The sequence below is a fragment of the Schistocerca cancellata genome, chromosome 3 (genome assembly GCF_023864275.1).
Source record: "Schistocerca cancellata isolate TAMUIC-IGC-003103 chromosome 3, iqSchCanc2.1, whole genome shotgun sequence".
Taxonomy (NCBI): domain Eukaryota; kingdom Metazoa; phylum Arthropoda; class Insecta; order Orthoptera; family Acrididae; genus Schistocerca; species Schistocerca cancellata.
In genome coordinates this window covers 758,406,504-758,425,973 of record NC_064628.1, presented here as the reverse complement: position 1 = coordinate 758,425,973, position 19,470 = coordinate 758,406,504, and positions in this window count along the sequence as shown.

Sequence of the window (19,470 nt, the reverse complement as noted above, 5' to 3'; positions counted from 1 at the left end):
AGAACCGCGAGACCGACCAGGCCGGGAATCGAACTAGAGCCCCTTCCTTTAGCAATCCTCCGCGCTGACAGGGCAGCTACTGAGGCGGACGTACACAGCGTTCACAAGGCAGCCTCAGCTCCGACAAGCGCCGATAAGCCGATAAACAAGAAAGTCGTCAGTAGAACGCCGAAAACAGAGGTGCCTTTGTCTCCGGCAGAATGGGACAATCTTTGACTCAACTGCGTCGTGCGATCATCTCACTGATCAGCCAGCTGCACTAACCAGGTAGAAAATTTGTGACCGCCGACCTACTGTTGATATAAACCGGTCCAGCGATAGCAGCGTCACCTGGCGAGGAATGGCTGCTAGTCAGACACAGACATGGTGAATGTAGTATCAGTGAGCGGGTTGTCCGTGTGTAGAATGAGGAAGGCAGATTGTGATGACCCGGAGGCTAGGCACTAGCATTTCGGAAACTGCATGAGTTGTCGAGTGTTCGAGGAGTTGTGTGGCGAGTGTCTTCAACACGTGGCGAAACCAACGTTCAGATGTCGTGGTGTTGGGCTGCCACCCCTCATCACAGATGTCGGATGTCGTAGGCTGGGCAGACTGGTAAAACAGGACAGGCGGCGAACTGTGGCGGAAGTAACATCAGACTTTAAAGCTGGGCAGAGTACAAGTGTGCCTGGATACACAGTGCACCGAACGCTCCTAATGAAGGGCGTTCGAAGCCAACGACCCTTGCACACGCCACTGGCACTGGACGTTGGCGTAATGGCAGAGCGTTGAGCGGTCCGATGAATACCGACACCTTCATCGTGCCGTTGGGGGGGGGGGAGGCGGGTGTCCGGGGAAGGGGGGGGGGTGAGGCGAGGCGGGGGTCCATCGTCTTCCAGTGGAATAACTCCTTGACACCTGCACTGACGGACGGAGACAAGCTGTCGGCGGCTCCATTATGCTCTGAGGAACATTGATGTGGGCATCCATGGGTCCCTGGGAGCTCGTGCAAGGCACCATGATGGTTCCAGACCATGTACACCCTTTCATGACGATCATGATTTCAGATGACAGTAGCATTTTTCAGCAAGATAATGCGCCCTGTCACAAGGCCAGTAGTGTGATGTAGTGGTTCGAGGCACACAGTGGCGAGTTCTAATTGATGTCTCCCCCCCCCCCCAACATGCCAGGTCTGAACCTGATCTAACATATCTGGGATGTGATCGAACGTGGCGTCAGTGCTCCCTGGGATTTACAGGAATTGGATGACTTGTGCGTGTAGATCTGGTGCCAACTCCCTCCATCGACTTACCAAGGCTCACGGCATCCATGCCACGACGTATCTCCGCTGTTATCCGTGCCTAAGGTGGATATATCAGATATTAGGTACGTGGTCACAATGTTCTGGCTGATCAGTGTGTATTTTCAAAGTATCTACCACAGGCACAGCTCCGTTTTAAGAGCTAAAGAGTGCAGTATGCTTAGTAATCAAGAACCCGGGTGCATAACGTCTTTGCAATAGTTTAGCGACTCACAACATGAGCGAAAATTAATATTTTCAAAGGTGACTTTTAACAAACGCCTTTAAAAAACCGCATTCTTTTAACGGAACAATGCTCACTGACATGTGGATTTTAACACTAGCAACAGCTGCCAGAAAATTGTAAATACCGGTAGTTGTCTCTTCCATGTGCCAGCACTAACACAAGGACGTCCGCCCCCGGTAGCTGAGTAGCGTCGGCACGGTAGTTCAGCGTGTTCGGTCAGAGAGCTGGTTGGCCTCTGTAATAAAAAACCGAGTGGAAGTATCAACAAACGAACTTGACCGGATGTCATGTGTAAGGTGTCAGGCAAATCCAACACCTTCCATGAAAACCCTGACATCATAGCAAATCCGGCAGTATGTCACATAGCTCCGAATAAATCCCGACATTAAATTAACCAAAGTAATACGATCAACTAGTGATCAAATGGAATATCACAGACTAACACAAGAACGCCTAAATGCATGTCATACCTTCCCACCGTGAAACAGACGCAGCTCCGAGGGGAGAAACGAGAACAGAAGCCGAGAGCAGAATCGTGTAGGCTAGGAGGCCCTGCGATAAGCCTTGAACCCCTTCCACTAAATTTAGTTAGTATTAAGATTCTTTTACAGGCAGTGCAGTGGAGCTGACGCTGAAATCATTAAGTATTTGATTATATCACCGCTAATCTCACTGAACTCTTCTGAACTCTACATGTCATGTGTGGTCTGGCGTCTCCTTACCAGCAACAGGTCCCAGGCTCAAACTAGTCAATTCCCTAAAAAAAACACGCTCAGAGCGTCGTTGCGCGAAAGTGGTAGGGAGACACGACTTAGAACAAACAGAAACCACGCAGAATGTTAGACATGTGACGTCCGCATCGACCAAACACAACGATCAACAACGAACAAAATGCAAAAAAAAAAAAGACAAAATCTCACCAGTATCATTTAAAAAAAATTTAAAAAATGTGTTCAACGCGACAGAATGTCAATCATAAGGGCCCGGGTTCGATTCCCGGCTGGGCCGGAGATTTTCTCTGCTGAGGGACTGGGTGTTGTGTTGTCCTAATCATCATTATTTCATCCTCATCGACGTGCAAGTCGCCGAAGTGGCGTAAAATCGAAAGAATTGCACCCAGCGAACGGTCTACCCGACCGGAGGCCCTAGTGACACGACATTTACATTTTGACACAACAAAAAAAGTGAATAAACAAATGCTTTGGATGCTGAAGAAGACAGAGAATGCTGACAACCAGATTCAGTACAAGCGTCCAGTCTGTCGTGTAGAGATCGATGCATACGCACTACCATTTCATCACGCATTTCAACGCAGGAGGCAGTAACATGGTGTTCAGTATCATCTGATGTAGTCGATATGTCTTTGTAAGCAGTGTATTTTAGCTTTCCCCAGCGAAAAAATCTAACAAAATCGAATTTGGTGAATGGGCGGGCCTTCATCCTGTCTCACAACTCGACAACAGTCGGTGCAGAGAAGCTATAGTACGTCGTGCATTAAGCGCTCACGTCCGACAATCAGTATTAACGATTTCTCTGATATCCCTAGATTAATTCGGTGTTGCGTTCTTCCTCTTGACTGGAACATGATCGAATCAGTCACGGCACCAGCACGTCATAAACGTACTATCAATTCTCGTTTCCGTTATGATTTTTTTTATGAAAATTTTATTGTTAAGGGGACGTCATGAAGGCCCAATAAATGGATTTTTTATTTAATAAAATTCTTTGACTATTGCTGATTCTAAAAATATGTAGTTTATGCGTAGTGCCTCACCATTTTCGTGTTTGAATGCCTATCTAAATCAGACGTGGCGCGTGAATGCCACCGAGCGAGGTGGCGCAGTGTTTAGCACACTGGACTCGCATTCGGGAGGACGACGGTTCAATCCCGTCTCCGGCCATCCTGATTTAGGTTTTCCGTGATTTCCCTAAATCGCTTCAGGCAAATGCCGGGATGGTTCCTTTGAAAGGGCACGGCCGATTTCCTTCCCCATCCTTCCCTCACCCGAGCTTGCGCTCCGTCTCTAATGACCGCGTTGTCGACGGGACGTTAAACACTAATCTCCTCCTCCTCCTCCTCCTACCGTGAATGCCTTGCTCTCAAACTAGTGTCAAACAAAAAACCTTGTCTTCAATGTCTTTTTATTTGATTTTGAGGCCGCTATTTTGATACCAACTCGTTTGTGTAATATCCTTGAAGAAGTTATCGGCTGTACTGTGAGCAAGGATCTATTGCAATCGATCTTTCTGCCGATACAAGTAGATTATTTGTGTTTACTTACGTTTTTCGCATGCGCTCGCGTTGTAAACTGTCTTTGATGGCATGTCAGCTTTTCAGACTGTTTTGATGGACGCCATAATATGTTTTAATGCTGGAGTAACAAGCAGACTAGAAACCATGAGCAGGCTAGACATCAAAACTATAGACAACATGAGAAGTTGGTTGTACAAGTGGGCAGGCAACGTGTTGCTGAAGCTGAAAAAGCTGCTGAAAGCATGACGGAGGAGGACAGAATAACAAAGAAAAGAGAAAAACGAAATAATATAAAAAGGGCGCTAGGAATCAACAAGATGATGAAGTTGGAATGTTTTGACATGTTATCACTGAGAAGAAAACGACAAGCAAATCTTAACTTTCTATTTCCCGTAATAAATGGTTTTGCATACTTAGGGATCGTTATATCATCCAATACAACATGTTTTAAGCTGGAGCATATCAAACGTTCTTCAACTATTGGAGAAAAAATTGACTTATAAAAAAACTTGTTTAAAAATATTATTAGTTTGCTGCTTCACAAAGTTAATAATTGAAAGAATAATATTTATTTTGACATCTTGTTTAAAATAGTGTGGAAGTACAGTGTACCCACAATAAAAATTACACGTAATTCAGTACGTGAGATAAAAATCAGTATTGACTCCGTAATGTATTCCATTGTTTTTAATTTTTTTCACATAGACGTAACAATATACTAATTACCCAGTTACGTTTCATTCCAACAGCTACTAAAGTTATTGAGTTATTATATTTCAAAATACTAATGAAAACTACAGCCCATGACGTCCAGGTTCGCTGAACTATATTTCGAAGAATCCCCTGGCTGAATGTGACATGTTTTTCTTTACATTCGTTTTTTAGCAACCGAACGACGAAATTTACTTTTAGACATTTACATATTTCACAATCCACTGTTCAATATACGGCGGAGGCTCTTGTGCACCAGTATTATCGAGTTCCCGTTCCATTCTCGTATTGAATACCTACCTGCCTCTGCTTGCGCCCTAATGTCTCTTATTTCATGTTTCTTACGACAGATGGTCGGACAGTATTTGTTCGAATATAGGTGCTTTTAATTTACGCAATAGGGTTCCGCAACGGCTATTTCGTGTTTGCTCCAACACTTTCCATTTAAGTTTCCCGAATACTTCTGTTATATTGTTTCTTACTATTACCCTAGTACGTATGTGATGTGACGTATTCAAGATGTTCACCATGGAATACTACCTGGTTCTTTCTCTTTGTTGAAGGCATTATCTTCCATTTAGCCTGATGAACTGTCATTCATTACAGCAAGTGGAAATTTTGTGTGATTTTCTCTATATTTCCTTAAGGTCGTCAAACGAAAATTCTATAGGCAACGTTGACATCGTCAGGGAACTACCGGATAGTGCCACTCATCCCGTCTGATAAGTATCTTACATATCCTGAGAATGTTAGAGGCCCTATTTCGTTTTCTTGGTGCACACGTGATGCTATTTTCGTTTCTGTGGAACATTAGTCGTCCAATATAACGTTCAGATTCTGTTACTGAAACAGTCGTGGAGAGAATGAGAACTTTCATATGAATTTATACACGTCCCAGGAACTTAAGCATAAATGTCTTATCGCGTCCCCATCCTTCACCCAACATGATACGCTGATCGGCACCAACCAACACAAACCTCCTCTACAACTCTACACGCACGAGAAATACTTTTCAGAGATATGTTTATTCAAATCTTGCTCCCTGATCCAGAAATGTGTGAAAAAAATCTATCCTACTTATACTCACTTAAAGCCATTCCTTGAATCAATGCTATCTATCCATGCCCCCACCTCCCACTTAGTAAAAACCAACCCTTTTCACTCCTACATTGCAAATGCCTTTTACGTCACCCCAGTAGAGCAGGTTTATAATTCTTTTCTCAAGACATCTGTCCTATCAGCATATAGTAGGAGAAACTTATCATTCAGCAGTACGTATAGCCCCTATTTCATTGTATACATCACAACTCTACTTACATGCATTCTACGCATTTGATCCTTTATTTTAATCCTTTGCATTACTGAATGAGTGACTCGGTAGCTAAGTGGGCAGGTGTCGAACTACATATCTAGAGATTCTGGATTTGACCCTTGATCGATGCTTGGATTTTTCTGTCAACGCATCTTTCACCAAACAAAAAAACAGAAAGTTGCACACTGGTTCGGAGTACATGTAAAATACTAAGTGGTCTCACAGCTTCGAGGACCGGGTAAAGGAAAGTGACATCTGGCAGACCCATGTGCAATAAAGCGCTGCGATGTTCATCAGAACCTTTCGGCTTGAGCTTTAATATGTTTTTGAATAAGCGAATTGCGTTGACTGGAGTACTCTCGTTCAAATTCTGAAGGTGGCAGGGGTAAAATACAGGGAGCGAAAGGCTATTTACAATTTGTACAGAAACCAGATGGCAGTTATAAGAGTCGAGGGACATGAAAGGGAAGCAGTGGTTGGGAAGGGAGTGAGACAGGGTTGTAGCCTCTCCCCGATGTTATTCAATCTGTATATTGAGCAAGCAGTGAAGGAAACAAAATAAAAATTCAGGGTAGGTATTAAAATCCATGGAGAAGAAATGAAAACTTCAAGGTTCGCCGATGACATTGTAATTCTGTCAGAGACAGCAAAGGACTTGGAAGAGCAGTTGAAAGGAATGGATAGTGTCTTGAAAGGAGGATATAAGATGAACATCAACAAAAGCAAAACCAGTCTAATGGAATGTAGTCGAATGAAGTCGGGTGATGCTGAGGGAATTAGATTAGGAAATGAGACACTTAAAGTAGTAAAGGAGTTTTGCTATTTGGGGAGCAAAATAACTGATGATGGTCGAAGTAGAACGGATATAAAATGTAGACTGGCAATGGCAAGGAAAGCGTTTCTGAAGAAGAGAAATTTGTTAACATCGAGTATAGATTTAAGCGTCAGGAAGTCATTTCTGAAAGTATTTGTATGGATTGCAGCCATGTATGGAAGTGAAACATGGACGATAAATAGTTTGGACAAGAAAAGAATAGAAGCTTTCGAAATGTGGTGCTACAAGAGAATGCTGAAGATTAGATGGGTATATCACATAACTAATTAGGAGGTGTTGAATAGAATTGGGAAGAAGAGGAGTTTGTGGCACAACTTGACTAGAAGAAGGGATCGGTTGGCAGGACATGTTCTGAGGCATCAAGGGATCACAAATTTAGTATTGGAGGGCAGCGTGGAAGGTAAAAAATCGTAGAGGGAGACCAAGAGATGAATACACCAAGCAGATTCAGAGGGATGTAGGTTGTAGTAGGTACTGGGAGATGAAGTAGCTTGCACAGGATAGAGAAGCATGGAGAGCTGCATCAAACCAGTCTCAGGACTGAAGATCACACAACAACAACAACAGCAACAAGCGAACTGCATAAAGAATTGTCTCACTCAGGAGACATCACGTTAACACCGCTTTTAATCTTGGCAATATATTCAGTTCTTGAGGTGTGCGATGCCCATATGAAGAAACTCATTGATGACTAGATCCCTCAGATCTACCAAATTGCGGGGATGTCGACGGTTCATCAGCTACACCACATTTTCTATGGCATTAAGAGCAAGTGATTTAGCGTACCAGTTGAGATGCAATAAGGTTCCTGAGTGATGGTCAAACCCATCCCTGTGAACACACCTATAGCCATCTTGGGGAATGACAACATATACGGTATTCTCGTGAAGAAGATTAGAAGAAAGGGCAATACTTGGCTCACGAGACTGCTGAAATGAACATCCTGATATGTGTTCACATTAACCTGAATGAATGGGCCCAAGACATGGCACAAAAAACAACTTAAAAACACCAGACCTACATCTGACGAAGTGATAAGGTGCTGGGCGAAATTACATTACACGTATTGCTGAAAATAACTTACTATACAGAAACTCAAACTTCAATATTAAAACCCAAAGTCCTTGTTTTAAATTTTACAGAATGAATAACTTTGTACTTTATATTACAATTTCTGATGGCATCATGCTACAAGCAATAACTTTAACAATCTGATGATGATCCGTATTAAACCAAACTGTAATCAGAAATTTTACACTTTGACTATAGCTCAGTAAAAGAGAAGATGTAAAGACTTTATATAACAACTATCAAATGACAGATCTACTTTATATACGAGGATGAGTCAAATGAAAACTTTAATTATGTTTTCAGATATTATTTATTGTGCAGAAGTGGTACCAAGCTGTATCACTTTTCAACATAATCTCCCCCACGCTAAATGCAAGTCCTCCAGCGAATACAAAGTGCATAAATTCATTTAGAAAAAAATTCTTTTGGTAGTCCGCACAACCATTCATGCACCACGCGGCGTACCTCTTCATCAGAACGGAACTTCTTTCGTCCCATTGCGTCTTTGAGTGGTCCAAACATACGGAAATCACTTAGGGCAAGGTCTGGTGAGTATGGTGGATGAGGAAGACACTCAAAATGCAGATCTGTGATTGTTGCAACTGTTGTACTGGCAGTGTGGGGCCTTGCATTGTCATGTTGCAGAAGGGCACCTGCTGATAGCAAACCACGTCGCTTTGATTTGATTGCAGGCCGCAGATGATTTTTTAGGAGATCTGTGTATGATGTACTGGTGACAGTGGTCCCTCTAGGCATGTAATGCTCCAAAATGACGTCTTTTTCGTCCCAAAAAAAGAGTCAGCATAACCTTCCCTGCTAATGGTTCTGTTGGAAACTTCTTTGGTTTTGGTGATGAGGAATGGCGCCATTCCTTGCTCGCTCTCTTCGTTTCTGGTTGGTGGAAGTGAACCCAGGTTTCGTCACCAGTAACGATTCTTGCAAGGAAGCCATCACCTTCTCGTTCAATGCGCCGAAGAAGTTCTTCACAAGCATCAACACGTCGTTCTCTCATTTCAGGAGTCAACTGCCGTGGCACCCATCTTGCAGACACTTTGTGAAACTGGAGCACATCAAGCACAATGTGGTGTGCTGACCCATGACTAATCTCTAAACATGCTGCAATGTCATTCAGTGTCACTCGGCCGTTTTCCTTCATTATGGCTTCAGCTGCTGCAATGTTCTGTGGAGTCACAACTCGTTGTGCCCGACCTGGACGAGGAGCAACTTCCACTGGAATCATACCATTTGCGAACTTCCTACTCCATTCGTAGACTTGCTGCTGTGACAAACATCCATCATCGTACTGAACCTTCATTCGCCGATGAATTTCAATAGGTTTCACACCTCCACTACGCAAAAAACCGAATAACAGAACGCTGTTCTTCCCTGGTGCAAGTCGCAAATTGGGCGGCTATCTTTATACTGATACTGCGACGGTATGTGTGCATCTGCACTATGCTGTTTGTAGAATTCTTACCAGCTTACACGATAACGGCGCGAAATTTTAATTTGTTATTACAAATTTAAGGTTTTCATTTGACTCACCCTCGTACAAGTTAAACCTGACTTGACCTATGTAACAGTGCTTACGAAATTTTGACGTAATCCAGTTAGAATATTTCCACCTGATCAAGCTTACAACTACAGCATAAAATATTAAACCTTGTAAATGGCATTTGCCAACGTTTAATACAGTTCCCGACAGTCGTTTAATGAACAAAGTAAGAGCATATGGACTATCAGACCAATTGTGTGATGGGATTGAGGAGTTCCTAGATAACAGGACGCAGCATGTCATTCTCAATGGAGAGAAGTCTTCCGAAGTAAGAGTGATTTCAGGTGTGCCGCAGGGGAGTGTCATAGGACCGTTGCTATTCACAATATACATAAATGACCTGTTGGATGACATTGGAAGTTCACTGCGGCTTTTTGCAGATGATGCTGTGGTGTATCGAGAGGTTGTAACAATGGAAAAGTGTACTGAAATGCAGGAGGATCTGCAGCGAATTGACGCATGGTGCAGGGAATGACAATTGAATCTCGATGTAGACAAGTGTAATGTGCTGCGAATACACAGAAAGATAGATCCTTTATCATTTAGCTACAAACTAGCAGGTCAGCAACTGAAAGCAGTTAATAACATAAATTATCTGGGAGTACGCATTAGGAGTGATTTAAAATGGAATGATCATATAATGTTGATCGTCGGTAAAGCAGATGCCAGACTGAGATTCATTGGAAGAATCCTAAGGAAATGCAATCCGAAAACAAAGGAAGTAGGTTACAGTACGGTTGTTCGCCCACTGCTTGAATACTGCTCAGCAGTGTGGGATCCGTACCAGATACGGTTGATAGAAGATATAGAGAAGATCCAACGGAGAGCAGCGCGTTCGTTACAGGATCATTTAGTAATCGCGAAAGCGTTACGGAGATGATAGATAAACTCCAGTGGAAGACTCTGCAGGAGAGACGCTCAGTAGCTCGGTACGGGCTTTTGTTAAAGTTTCGAGAACATACCTTCACCGAAGAGTCAAGCAGTATATTGCTCCCTCCTGCGTATATCTCGCGAAGAGACCATGAGGATAAAATCAGAGAGATTAGAGCCCACAAAGAGGCATACCGGCAATCCTCCTTTCCACGAACAATACGAGACTGGAATAAAAGGGAGAACCGATAGAGGTACTCAAGGTACCCTCCGCCAGACACAGTCAGGTAGCTTGCGGAGTATGGATGTAGATGTAGATGTAGAACAGAGCTCTAAAAAAGCGCAGCAGTAATTACATAACTTCAGTTAGCGAACAACTCTTGAAATTTAAAGCCTGAGTACATAGGTACGAAATAACATTAATTACAAGCACATAGCCTTTTCAAAGCGATATCTATCTATAGGAGCCGATTTACTGTGTTATAAGGCACTCAGATCAAGAAACAGTAATGACAGCTTTGAACTAAATATCAAATTTCTAAACTAACAGTCCTCACAGTACACAGAATGTGAATAACGAAGTAATAATTACCACTGACTAACTTACATCAGGATATGATATGATCGTACGGCACTAATGCCAGGGAGTCCGCCCGCGCAAGTTCGACCAGCGAGTTGCGAGTGTTTTCAGTCGACACCACACCGGCCGACTTGGGTTTCGATAATGATGTTGAGGACAACACAACATCCAGTCTCCGAGCGAAGAAAATCTCCAACCAGGTCGGGAATCGAACTCAGACCCACTGCATGGCGGTCAGACGCTCTGATCATCCAAGAGGTGGGCTTACAAAAGGATGACAAATTAAAAAATAAAACTGAACAGATTACATAACTTAAGAGCCTGGCTCCAAATAAAAACACACAGGTACAAGCCAAACTGTCAAATGCATGCTCTGTGCGTTTTTTAAACTTCACTCACCAATGTGGCCTTTGCAATGCATTAAACAGAGCAAAACATTTGAATCGAAATACCTGAAACATAAATTTGTTGCCACAAGCAATCCATGTATATAAAAAGATAAGGGAAGGAAATTCGTGCCGGCCGCGGTGGTCTCGCGGTTCTAGGCGCTCAGTCCGGAGCCGCGCGACTGCTACGGTCGCAGGTTCGAATCCTGCCTCGGGCATAGATGTGTGTGATGTCCTTAGGTTAGTTAGGTTTAAGTAGTTCTAAGTTCTAGGGGACTGATGACCTAAGATGTTAAGTCCCATAGTGCTCAGAGCCATTTGAACCATTTTGTAATTCGTGTTATCTGTTGTATACAGTAGCTACTGATTAAAAAGTTGACAAAACGGGACCAACTTCAGGTCGCGACATGGTTCAAAACTTAGTAGGAAAGTCCTCGTGGTCTCACGGTAGCGTTCTCGCTTCCTGAGCACGGGGTCCCGTGTTAGATTCCCGGCGGGGTCAGGGATTTTACCTGCCTCGAGATGACTGGGTGTTGTTGTGTCGTCTTCATCGTCATCATTCATCCCCATTACGGTCGGAGGAAGGCAACGGCAAACCACCTCCATTAGGACCTTGCCTAGTAAGGCGGTGCGGGTCTCCCGCATCGTTCCCCTACGCTCTGTAAAGAAGCATGGGACTTCATTTCCATTTTTCAAAGTTGGATTTCAGATGTAACCAGGGCGAGGGAACAATATAATAAGCGCAATAATTCTCACCGGTTTCTGGAGAACACGGAAGCAGAGAGCCACGGTATTATGGCTTAGCTCTCAACGCCAACTAGGAGTAAAATGTTTCCTGTTTTGTAGGGAGCATATGGTGCTCATGTGGGAGCGATCTAAATGCTTGTAAAACAATAAACTGGTAGCCAAGATCGCAGGAATTCTTTTCATTCCATGATTACCGCCATCATCGGATCTTATGACATATACAGGTTACAACATCAAGGCAAACAACGGTGATATTAATAGTTGCCTATAACACTCAGGCCTTACAAAATTGTCGTAAGTAGCATATAGGCGTCCAAGAGAGATGACATTATAAATGTTAAGTGTCTCCATCACATACAAGCGCAAGCTTGGGTTCCAAAAAGATTGACACGCCACCTGCCGCTGGCCACTGCTATTGACGGATTATGGCGTGGTATTCAGGCAGCATGGAATGACGTATCCGTTACTGTCATCCGAGCTCAGTGTGACTCAGTTTCCAGATGGGTCAGATGCCAAAAGTGCGTTACGTTTCGCAGCCTGGATACCCCCAAAACACCTATAAATTCAACGATGCATTATTTCTACTATACTGTATACGCACAATGACAAAATTCGTTATTTGCTAATCTTCCTGGTGTTGCAGTTGCAATGGTCAGCAGTGTACACTGAGGTGACAAAAGTCGTGGGATAATTTCTAATATCGCGTCGGAACTTCTTTTGCGCGGCGTAGTGCAACAAATCGGCGTGAAAAGTCATTGTAAGTCCCTTGCAGAAATACTGAACCAAGGTGCTGCTATAGAAGTCCATAATTGCGGAAGTGTTGCCGCAGCAGGATTTTGTGCACGAACTTCCCGCTCGATTATGTTCCATAAATGCTCCATGGGTGGCCAAATCTTTCCCTCGAACTGTCCAGAACGCTCTTCAAAACAATCGCGAACAGTTATGGTCCGGTGACACGGTGCATTGTTATCCACAAAAATTCCATTGTTGTTTGGGTACATGAATTCCACGAATGACTGCAAATTGCCTCCAAGTAGCCGAACATATCGAATTCCAGTCAATGATAAGTTGTTGTGGTCTTCAGTCCAGAGCCGGCCGCGGTGGTCTAGCGGTTCTGGCGCAGCAGTCCGGAACCGCGGGACTGCTACGGTCGCAGGTTCGAATCCTGCCTCGGGCATGGGTGTGTGTGATGTCCTTAGGTTAGTTAGGTTTAAGTAGTTCTAAGTTGGGGACTTATGACCTAAGATGTTGAGTCCCATAGTGCTCAGAGCCATTTTCTTCAGTCCAGAGACTGGTTTGATGCAGCTCTCCGTGCTACTCAATCCTGTGCAAGGTTCTTCATCTCCCAGTACCTACTGCAACCTACATCCTTCTGAATCTGTTTAGTGTATTCATCTCTCGGTCTCCCTCTTCGATTTTTACCCTCCACGCTGCCCTCCAATACTAAATTGCTGATCCCTTGATGCCTCAGAATATGCCCTATCAACCTATCCCTTCTTCTAGTCAAACTGTGCCACAAATTTCACTTCTCTCCAATTCCATTCAATACCACCTCATTAGTTATGTGATCTACCCACCTAATCTTCAGCATTCTTCTGTAGCACCACATTTCGAAAGCTTCAATTCTCTTCTTGTCTAAACTATTTATCGTCCATGTACACTTCCATACATGGCTACACTCGATACAAATACTTTCAGAAACGACTTCCTGACACTTAAATCTATACTCGATGTTAGCAAATTTCTCTTCAGAAACGCTTTCGTTGCCATTGCCAATCTACATTTTATATCCTCTTTACTTCGACCATCATCAGTTATTTTGGTCCCCAAATAACAAAACCCAATCTATAACACGTAAACACAACCCACACCATTATGAAGCCACCAATAGCTTGCAAAGTGCCTTGTTGACGACTTGGGTCCATCGTTTCGTGGAGTCTGCACCACACTCTTACCAACTGAATTCGGGACTCACATCAACGGACCTCGGTTTTCTAGTCGTCTAGTGTACAATCGATATGGTCACGAGCCCAGGAGAGGCGCTGCAGGCGACATTGTGTTATTAGCAAAGGACGAGCGTTGGTCATCTGCTGCCATATCCCAGTAACGCCAAATTTCGCCGCGCTGTCCGAACGGACACGTCGGTCGTACGTTCCACATTTATTTCTGCGGTGTTGCTTGTCTCTTAGCACTGACAACTCTACGCAAACACTGCTGCTCTCGGTCGTTAAGTGAAGGTCCTCGACCAATGCGCTGTCCGTGGTGAAAGGTAATGACTGAAATGTAGTATTCCTGGCGGTCACTTGACACTGTGGATCCTCTTAACGTTTTCCGAAACGGAATGTCCCACGCGTCTAGCTCCAACTACCACTATACTTTCGAAGTTTCTTAATTTCCTTCACTTAAAACTTCCGGGCTGATAGGCCGTGGTCGAAGTATAAAACTGTCTCCTGACGTTTCGTCTCCGACTGCGGGAGACATCCTCGGAGGTAAAATGGCTGTTTTACCTCCGAGGATGTCTCCCGCAGTCGGAGACGAAACGTCAGAAGACAGTTTTATACTTCGACCACGGCCTATCAGCCCGGAAGTTTTAAGTGAAGACAATACCGGCCGTGAAAGCTTACATTGTACGATCTCGTAATTTCCGTTATGCGACGACCATAATCACGTCGGAATCCTTTTTACATGTCTACCTGAGTACAAATGACAGCTCCGCCAATGCACTGCCCTTTTATACGAGGGTAATCCCAAAAGTAAGGTATCCTATTTTTTTATAAGTACATAGGCCTGTTTATTTCTACAATAGTTTACATCAGTTTACAGTTTGAACATTTAGCTATTTTTCGACATAATCATCATTTCTGTCGATGCATTTTTGTAGATTCTGTGGCAGTTTTTGTATGCCCATGTCATACCAGCTCGCCGCCATGCTGTTCAGAAAGTTATGAAACTCTTCTTTCACCTCGTCGTCGGAGCTGAATCGCTGGGACCACAATTAACGCTGACAAGTACTGTGGGGCTCTGAAAAAACTCAAACGGGCAATTCAGAACCGGAGAAGAGGAATGTTGAGCAAGGGTTTACACATTCTCCATGACAACGCTCGCCCACACATCGCTCGGTAAACCGTTGTTCTCGTGCAACAGTTTCAGTGGAATATAATCACCCACTCGTCCTATGGTCCTGACTTGGCACCCAGTGACTATCACCTGTTCCCTAGGTTAAAAGAACATTTGGCCGGAAAGCGATTTAGCTCCGACGACGAGGTGAAAATGGCTCAAATGGCTGTGAGCACTATGGGACTTAACTGCTGTGGTTATCAGTCCCCTAGAACTTAGAACTACTTAAACCTAACTAACCTAAGGACATCACACACATCCATGCCCGAGGCAGGATTCGTACCTGCGACCGTAGCGGTCGCACGGTTCCAGACTATAGCGCCTAGAACCGCTAGGCCACTCCGGCCTAGATCTTTAGATTTTGTGTTAAGTCCCACAGTGCTCAGAGCCATTTTGAACTTTACCTTTGGGATTACTCTCGTACCTTGTGTATGCTATACTGTGGCCATCTGCGTGTGTGGATATTGCTATCCCATAACTTCTTATAGGCGACAGAAGATATGGGAAATCCGCCGCCTGCAGCGGGTCCCTGGCTGGCCGTGGCGGTGTATCGGCTTTCTTATTAGCGGGCCACCTGTCCCTGAGCCGCCGTCGTTACGCCCCGCCTCGCAGGAGGCCGCAGCTCGGCGCAGCGCTCGTGTTTCGCGCGGCAGCCTGATTAGCTGATAACAAGGCGCGCCCACGGTTATTTATTCGGCGAAGGCGCGCGCACCGGGAGGTGTCGCTCGCCCGTTATGAAGTGCGTGGGACGTGCTCCGCCGGGGATGGAGCCAACAGCTGCCGCCGCCGGCGATGTCGTAGGAACGCAGACCTGCGGTTCGGCGGGGCCCGTCTCCACCTGCGGTACTAACAACCGCCGAGGCCACCCTCTCAGGGTGTGGCCCTTTGCCCCGCCTCCAGCGCTGGGATAGGCCGCAGGTAACGCACCATTGCTTTCTCCGAAGACGGAAGCTGCCGTGACCTTAATCATCTACATCTACATCTACATACATACTCCGCAATCCGCTATGCGGTGCGTGGCGGAGGGTACCTCGTATCACAACTAGCATCTTCTCTACCTGTTCCACTCCCAAACAGAGCGAGGGAAAAATGACTGCCTATATGCCTCTGTACGAGCCCTAATCTCTCTTATCTTATCTTTGTGGTCTTTCCGCAAAATGTAAGTTGGCAGCAGTAAAATTGTGCTGCATTCAGCCTCAAATGCTGGTTCTCTAAATTTCCTCAGTAGAGATTCACGAAAAGAATGCCTCCTTTTCTCTAGAGACTCCCACCCGAGTTCCTGAAGCATTTCCGTAACGCTCGCGTGATGATCAAACCTACCAGTAACAAATCTAGCACCCCGCCTCTGAACTGCTTCTATGTCCTCTCTCAATCCGACCTGATAGGGATCCCAAACGCTGGAGCAGTACTCAAGAATAGGTCGTATTAGTGTTTTATAAGCGGTCTCCTTTACAGATGAACCACATCTTCCCAAAATACTACCAATGAACCGAAGACGACTATCCGCCTTCCCCACAACTGCCATTACATGCTTGTCCCACTTCATATCGCTCTGCAATGTTACGCCCAAATATTTAATCGACGTGACTGTGTCAAGCGCTACACTACTAATGGAGTATTCAAACATTATAGGGTTCGTTTATAAAACCGTTTCAAAAACCATTTATAATGGATCAAATCAGATTATAGGGTTCTTTTTCCTATTCATCCGCATTAATTTACATTTATCTATATTTAGAGTTAGCTGCCATTCTTTACACCAATCACAAATCCTGTCCAACTCATCTTGTTTCCTCCTACAGTCACTCAACGACGACACTTTCCCGTGCACCACAGCATCATCAGCAAACAGCCGCACATTGCTATCCACCCTATCCAGAAGATCATTTATGTAGATAGAAAACAACAGCGGACCTACCACACTTCCCTGGGGCACCCCAGATGAGACCCTCACCTCCGATGAACACTCACCATCGAAGTCAACGTACTGGGTTCTATTACTTAAGAAGTCTTCGAGCCACTCACATACTTGAGAACCAATCCCATATGATCGTACCTTAGTTAGGAGTCTGCAGTGGGGCATTGAGTCAAACGCTTTCCGGAAGTCAAGGAATATGGCATCAGTGTGATACCCTTCATTCATGGTTCGCAAGATATCATGTGAAAAAAGGGCGAGTTTGCGTTTCGCAGGAGCGTTGCTTTCTAAAGCCATGCTGATGCATGGACAGCAACTTCTCTGTCTCAAGGAAATTCATTATATTCGAACTGAGAATATGTTCGAGAATCCTGCAACAAACCGATGTTGAGGATATTGGTCTGTAATTTTAAGGATCCGGCCTTCTACCCTTCTTATGTACAGGTGTCACCTGCGCTTTTTTCCAACGAAGAGTGTCAGGAAGTGGTCTCGAGGAGACGATAAAATACGGAAGGTTGTAGTGAGTGTAAGGGGTCATTAGTTATTGCAGATTTAATATCCTCTTTAGATTTTGTGAATGAGAAATATACCGGTTCTCTGTCTTAAGAGCTGACAGGAGCATTTACTCTGGTGCTTCAGCAGATTTAGCAGTTTCGTTGTTGGAATGTGTAGTTAGAGTCAGCCCAAACAAATAACGCTCATCTTATCTTTCATGGGACGTCCAGTGTCGACCGAAAGCGTTGGTTTCTTTCCTGTTACAAACAAAATATTTTTTAAAGCAGAATTTTACGTGCACATTGGATAGGGCGGTCCCCAATTACGCTAGTGCGTTGCTCATTTCATCGGTATGTATTAACAGGGACAGTAAATCACGATAATAACCGGTACTCAGCAGCTACAGCACTGCCCCCGCCCTCACTGACACCTACCACCATGCAGCAGCGCCGCTCAGGCGCTGTTGGAGTACCGGTTATTCTTGCTGATGTACTGTTCCTGTTAATATACCGGGTGATCAAAAAGTCAGTATAAATTTGAAAACTTAATAAACCACGGAATAATGTAGATAGACTGGTAAAAATTGACACACATGCTTGGAATGACATGGGGTTTCATTAAAACAAAAAAAAAAAAAGTATTGCGAGACGCGTGAAAGATCTCTTGCGCGCGTCGTTTGGTGATGATCGTGTGCTCAGCCGCCACTTTCGTCATGCTTGGCCTCCCAGGTCCCCAGACCTCAGTCCGTGCGATTATTGGTTTTGGGGTTACCTGAAGTCGCAAGTGTATCGTGATCGACCGACATCTCTAGGGATGCTGAAAGACACCATCCAATGCCAATGCCTCACCGTAACTCCAGACATGCTTTACAGTGCTGTTCACAACATTATTCCTCGACTACAGCTATTGTTGAGGAATGATGGTCGACATACTGAGCATATCCTGTCAAGAACATCGTCTTTGCTTTGTCTTACTTCGTTATGCTAATTATTGCTATTCTGGTCAGATGAGGCGCCATCTGTCGGATATTTTTTGAAATTTTGCCTTTTTTGGTTCTAATAAAACACCATGTCATTCAAAGCATGTGTGTCAATTTGTACCTCTCTATCTACAGTCTGACTTTTTTATCACCCGGTATATCGATTAAATGAATATCGCACCCATCCGGCTAGCCGAGTGGTCTAATGCACGGCTTTCCGGAGTGGAAAGAAGCGCCTGGTCCCTGGCACGAATCCGCCCAGCGGACTTGAGTCGAGATCCTGTGAGCCGGCCAGTTTGTGGATGGTTTTTAGGCGGTTTTCCATCTGCCTCGGCGAATGCGGGCTGGTTTCCCTTTTTCCTCCTCAGCTACACTACGCCGTCGATTGCAGCGCAAGCCGGCCGCTGTGACCGAATAGTTCTTGGCGCTTCAGTCTGGAACCGCGCCACCGCTACGGCCGCAGGTTCGAATCCTGCCACGGGCATGGATGTGTGTGACGTCCATAGGTTAGTTAGGCTTAAGTAGTTCTAAGTTCTAGGGGACTGATGACCTCAGATGTTGAGTCCCATAGTGCGCAGAGCCATTTGAACCATTTTTGATTGCTGCGCAAACAAGTTCCCCACGTATGCGAACACCACCATTACTCTACCACGCAAACATTGGGGTTACACTCGCCTGGTGTGAGACGTTCACCGGGGGCGAGGGGGGGGGGGGGGTCCACCGGGAGCCGAACCGCACAATAATCCTGAAACAGTGGGGCGGCGGAGGGGTGAAGTGGACTGCGGTACTCGTCGTGGGGTTGTGGACCACTGCGGCTGCGGCGGGGACGGAGCCTCTCCGTCGTTTCTAGGTCCCCAGTTAACATACAATACAATACAAATGAATATCGCACTAGGGTAAATGGGGAGCGCTGTATGGAAAGAGCACGTAATATTCTGCGTGAAAAATAGTTTTGTATGTGACCGGAAACAAATTGGCACTTTCTGTAGACGCTTGTGTCAAGACGGGAGATATAATGAGCGTTATATGTTTGGGCCGTTTCTAGTTACACATTGCAACAACTAAATTGCAAACAGCTCCCGAAACAGCATAGAAAATGCTCCCGACGAGTGTTAGA